The 6000-nt window shown below is 43.5% G+C and overlaps 1 protein-coding gene across 18 annotated transcripts in view; it reads right to left on the reverse strand.

The window, feature by feature from the left end:
* The window catches only part of LOC110525604 (GTPase-activating protein and VPS9 domain-containing protein 1), a 29431-nt gene extending 23992 nt beyond the window's left edge, over positions 1–5439 (reverse strand). For 14 of the 18 annotated variants that reach the window (XM_090239323.1, XM_090239328.1, XM_036979731.2 and 11 more), the window contains exon 1: positions 4970–5260. The gene's annotated coding sequence lies outside the window, so the exon portion shown is untranslated. Of the gene's footprint in view, positions 1–4969 lie in introns of all 18 variants that reach the window. The other 4 variants (XM_090239321.1, XM_090239316.1, XM_090239319.1 and 1 more) reach the window with 3 other exon arrangements.
* Between the last annotated feature and the right edge of the window lie 561 nt (positions 5440–6000).

Below are 6000 nucleotides of genomic sequence, written 5' to 3' on the forward strand. Positions count from 1 at the left end.
CACTGGGAGAATGAGTCCTAGACATTCAGGGCAGAGCTACATACAGGGCCGTTTTGGAGTAGATTTATAAGCGTGGACAATGTAGCATTTCTATATCTGAGAGGAATTCAGATGAAGAGCCGGAAAGAACCCTGTGGATGCATAGCTGGCAGAATCCTAGCTCACACACGGACAGAGGAATTGGATTGTCAGTAGTCAAGAGAAGGTAGAAACACTACTTCCACTGGCTGAGAATGACAGCAAAGAGAGAAGAGGGGTGTGGGGGGTGGCTTCAAGCCATCTTCAGCAGCTGGCCCCATACTGGGACAGCCTTTAAAGAATTAACTCCTACTCTCACACACACAAGTGTTTGGTAGTATTATTCATAGCACAAAAGAATATGCAAATCCCTTTTTCTTCACACACATACACAAACCAGAAAGAACACATTAAATTTAAATGATTTCCTGGAGTATTCTATGACACAAAAGGCTCTTTGTGGATGGCTGCTCCCGAGGAAAACAGACAAGATTGTAAGGCTGGGAGGCCCGTGAAAACGGCCCAGAGAACCCTGCCTCAGACAGAAGGCTACGGCTATCAGAGGACACAGCCTGTTAGCTAGTAACAAGTGCAAATGCTTGATACTATTAAACAGAATCAATTAATGTGGTTTGAGGCATAAATAGTGGAGGCTTAGAAGCATTTATTTTAAACATGTCAAATAAGCAAGGTTATCATCATGGGTAATACACAAGGCAGTCTGTTTCTTTAGTATGCTAAATCCAATGATGGACAGGCCACTGTGGAGTTTTCTAGAAACATGAACACTGTGGGATCTCTGCTAAATCAAATTCTGTCAAATGTATATAAGGTTAATCAATAGATTATTGAACGACTAGTATACTTGCCCATGAGATGATGCATGTGCCGTATTCTCTTGAGAGAGAGGACTACATTTGTCATAGTCCTGCGGGGAAGAGAAAGGGTGTAGGCCTAGGGCAGACAGGTGGTATTGTAGGAACTGTGGCCTGGTACTGGTATTAAAGCCATTTCTGCGTTAGAGATTTGTTGAGTAGACCTACAGTGCATTCGGAAAGTATTCAGAACCCTTGACTTTATCCAAACTTACGTTACAGCCTTCATCTAAATGTATTAAAAATAAGAACCTGAAAAATCACATTTATATAAGCATTCAGACCCTTTACTCAGTACTTTGTTGAAGCACGTTTGGCAGCTTCGAGAATGACGCTACAAGCTGGGCACACCTGTATTTGGGGAGTTTCTCCCATTCTTCTCTGCAGATCTTCTCGGTCAGGTTGGATGGGGAGCATTGCTGCACAGCTATTTTCAGGTCTTCCCAGGGATGTTCGATCAGGTTCAAGTCCGGGCTCTGGCTGGGCCTCTCAAGGACATTCAGAGACTTGTCCCGAAGCCACTACTGTGTTGTCTTGGCTGTGTGCTTAGGGTCGTCGTCCTGTTGGAAGGTGCACCTTTGTCCCAGTCTGATGTCCTGAACGCTCTGGATTAGGTTATCAAATATCTCTGTACTTTGCTCCGTTCATCTTTCTCTCGATCCTGACTAGTCTCCCAGTCCCTGCCGCTGAAAATCAACCCGACATCATGATCCTGCTGCCACCACCACCATGCTTCACTGTAGAGATGGTGCCATATTTCCTCCAGACTTGACATTCATACCAAAGAGTTCAACCCTGATTTCAGCAGACCAGAAAATCTTGTTTCTCATGGCCAAAGTCCTTTAGGTGCCTTTTTGGCAAACTCGGGCTGTCATGAGGCTTTTACTGAGGAGTGGCTCCCGCCTACCACAAAGGCCTGATTAGTGGAGTGCTGCAGAGATGGTTGTCCTTCTGGAAGGTTCTCCCATCTCCGCAGAGGAACTCTGGAGCTCTGTCAGAGTGACCAATCGTGTTCTTGGTCACCTCCCTGACCAAGGCCCTTCTGCTCAGATTGCTCAGTTTGACCAGGCAGCCATCTCTAGGAAGTGTCGCACTTGAGCTCAATTTCAAGTCTCATAGCAAAGGGTCTGAATAGTTATGTAAATAAGGAATTCCTATTTTAATAAATGTGCAAAAAAAATCTAAAAACCTGTTTTCGCTTCGTCATTATAGGGTTGTGTGTGTAGATTGAGAAAAATTGTATCCATTTTAGAATAAGGCTTTAACGTAACAGAATGTGGAAAAAGTCAAGGGGTCTGAATACTTCCCAAATGCGCTGTACCCAATGAGTAAGTAATGGAAAAGGAAGGGGAACTTGAAAGCAGAAGAACACTAGGTGGTGGGGAAAGGCGCAGGTTGGAATCTGTGAGACAGAATGACTGTAGTTACAGGTAGGTAGGCAGGCTAGAAATATAATTCTCAGTCCAAAGCCACCCCAACCCTCTATACATCATCCTTAGGCTCAGAACAAGGACCATCCATCTGATCAAAACACCATAACAGCACCTGAACCAGTGATGTAGAGTCGTGGTGTTTAGAACACAACCCAAACATTCCCTCAGTTGAACATACAACACAAGCCAAGAGAACAAAGCACTTTCTAAAGGCACTGGAAACTCAGCCAAGGTCCCTTTTTCACTTCCCCTCCACATCACATCAGATCAAGTAGGACTGTATGCATGAGTAAGTTACCAACTCCAGTACACCATAATCTATGGTCCCCGCCACACCACTGCTGAGCCGCAGCATCTCCCTTTGAAACTCGTCAGGCCTCCTTCCATTGGACTGCAGACATTTACCAGCTCCTGTGTGCAATGCCTTGGGTTGCACACTGCATCTCCCTACAATCACCTCCTCTAAGAATGAGCTCACAACAGAGACACAGCAAAACTCTACCTAGCCTATTCCAGCAATCTGGGCCCACCACTCCCCATATCCAATTGACAACATAGGACAGTCATATATTCTGTATTAGATGATTAGGAAACTAAAAATATGAAATTAAAACCAGGGTGAGCAGGGTAGCTGAGAGTGTACTGCAGTCAGAACAGAGATCTGATAAAAATGGCTACATCACAGAAGCTCAGGCATACAGCACTCTTTCACTCATGAGTTCCCCACAGAGGTTGTCTGTCACATCTAGTAGGCCTAGGCCTATGTCTGTCCTACAACAAGTTTCATTATTGAGCAAAGCCTCCTGCATATGTCCCTGTTTAACAGTACATGTGCCATACACACAATATACTCAACTGCTGTACCCTTAGGAGGCTCAGCATGTTTATGTTCAGATTATTGATTCTGGGATGGAGAGGTAGAGGGAATCACACTGACACTGGTGTCTCCCTGGCCACTGAGAAGAGGGGCAATGTTGGGGGAGAATATGCTGTGTGGCATTACAAGCCCAATTGATGTTTTCAGTGAGTAGTTTCACTTTGAGAGTAATTTCAATGCTTGGCTAGCTCTTCTGCTTTCCCAACCATGTTCAGAATAATCCAGTGCAGTACTGTCATAAATACCTAGAAACTTAAATTAGGCTATCTGAGCCCAGAGATGACAAATTAGTAAATGCTTCCTCTTACAAACACCATAACCAAGGTAAGTAGGTAAGAGGAGTGCTGGCAGGAAATATTTAGAGACTTCAAGTTCAAAGGTGGGAGCAAAGGAGTAGCATCCAAATACAGGAAAAGGAGAAATGATATAGGCCTAAAACAACACCTTTACTGACATATTCATGCTCCAAATTCTATTTAGCAAAATGTAGTTTGAAATGCTGCCTGCCAGGAAGACAAAGCCTGGCAGTGCACTTCAACGCTGAATGAAACATCCTCTGGAGTGTTCAACTTCCTAACTTCTGACCTTGCCGAAACACTAGTATTAGTATTGCATGGGCAGAGGCAGTTGAGATTAAATGGAACCAGAATTATATCCAATTTCTGGTAGATCACTACAACTAAATAATAAATTAAAGAAGCTAGGAGCACACTTCTTATTTGCAGGGATTGGGGTGTATGTGTGTTTTGGCTCAAACAATGAACCTAATCAAAATGTCAAGTGCATCCCTGAATCAACATAAATAGTGACCATCCGGTTTAAAAAAAAAGACTGAGCCCCTCTTGATACACACATGCCTTTTTCTATGGTTCATCATACTGCACTACATTCATGGCCCCTGCAGTGGGTGGGGCTCAACTGTACACCTAACTAAGGGATCGGGTGGGTAATGAAAGGGGTGACCACCGTTTGTGTGCCAGCCATGCAGCTGTCTGAAGAGAGAAAAAACTGTAGTTGCCCAGCAGCCCAGAACCATATAACAACCCCTCTTTGTCATCCTTAACTTGGAAAATAGCTACAGACCATTTCGGAATTTCTAATTTAAAATATCTATATGATAGCTGACATTGAGGTAGTTACAAACTAGCCAGTCCTATGATTTGTCAAGGCCCTAGCTTGTTCACTCTGGTGCAGCATTTGCAAGCATTATGATAACAAGCGATAGTAGCTGTTTACAACAGCCCGACCGTACCACCTAGTTAACGTTAGTTGTTGTAAACAGCTAGTTTTCTATCATGATGCTGGCAAACCTTAGTAGTGAGATAGCAAGCATTGGTTAGGTAGGTAGCTATCTAATTATTAGCGTTATATCCTAAACAACAAAATATCAAGCTATTGAAGAGAGAATGGCTAACGCGCTAGCTATCAACAACGATAGCTAGCTAACGTTATCTAGTTAGGGTAACTAACGTTAGCGACCTAACGTAAGTTAGCTAACCTTAAATGTTGGCAGTACTAGTACTGTACGAGCCAAACATCGAGTTACTGTGGGACAATTTTATGGGAATACCTACGCCAATGTTGCCGTGGTAGGCCAGTTGCAGCAGCAAACCGGTACAATCACAGAGGACCGACCGTTCGTGTTCAAACATCAAGAAGTAGCTAACAGCTACTACTAGCTAGCCTGCTATCTGTGCAAACTAGCATGGAGGCGGCCTGCGAGGAAAACATGCAAACATAACTATAACACTAATTCAATGACTTACCAAACAAGTTGATTAGTATAACAGTTGTTTACGGATTCCCAATAACCGTGAAATAATTGCAGTAAGCAATAATTCGTTAGCTCAATACGTCTATCCCACAGCGTTTCTGAACTCCCTCTTTCGGGTTACAGCGCTTGCTAACGTTAGCTGTCATAATGAGAAGACGCGCTCCACCCGCATGCGCACTGGGCATAGAATGCTCTTGGACGCGGTCAGCGCTTTCTTGCGTCCTTGGAATGTCTCTACCCTAAAACCTTAACCTTAACCCTTACCTTAACTCTTTTACATTTCAACTTCAATGAGGGTGACGTCCGAGTTTGGACTTCCCAATGATGCCGTTTAGACGTTTTCCTCTTGGAGACTCAAGGCTGTTGAGGTCAGAAATAATTTAAGAAATTAGCAGGTCAACTCTATTTGATCTGTATGAATGCCCATTACATACTTTGCCCGTGAGTTGTGGGCCATGCGGTGCATTCTGGGTAATTCTGGGACAAGGTAACCAGGGCCTTTTCTCATTTAGAAAAGTCTGTTCTTCACTCTCTCTCCTTTGTCTGCTCTCCTCCATGACCTGGAAACCAATAAGTAGTCAAGGAGATATCAATTCTTTAGTAGGCAAAATGAAGTGTCCTCCCCTCCTCGATAGCCACCTTTCAAATACATTACGTATTTGATACCATTCCATTGATTCCGCTCCAGCCATTACCACAAGCCCATCCTCCCCAATTAAGGTGTCACCAACCTCCTGTGATCCTACATGAGTCTGCAGAAAAGTTTTGAAATCAGCCACACCCCCATTAAATTAGTTTTTGTTTTGTCGGAGTAGAAAAGCATGCACGTTTCAAAACAATATGCTAATTATCAATGTATCTATAAAATGTTTTGCACAACTAACTTAGTTAGTTTTTATCACTTTACACACTTATTTTGAGATCCCTGTAAACATCATTTGCCTGATGACGTACGGGTGGAGTAGATTTCATACAAGCACATTTTCGTCCACATTCCCTCTCCTCACCGCCTCTTGTCGATAA

This window comes from Oncorhynchus mykiss, chromosome 6, assembly GCF_057628025.1.
Source record: "Oncorhynchus mykiss isolate SJ-2025 chromosome 6, ASM5762802v1, whole genome shotgun sequence".
Taxonomy (NCBI): Eukaryota; Metazoa; Chordata; class Actinopteri; order Salmoniformes; family Salmonidae; genus Oncorhynchus; species Oncorhynchus mykiss.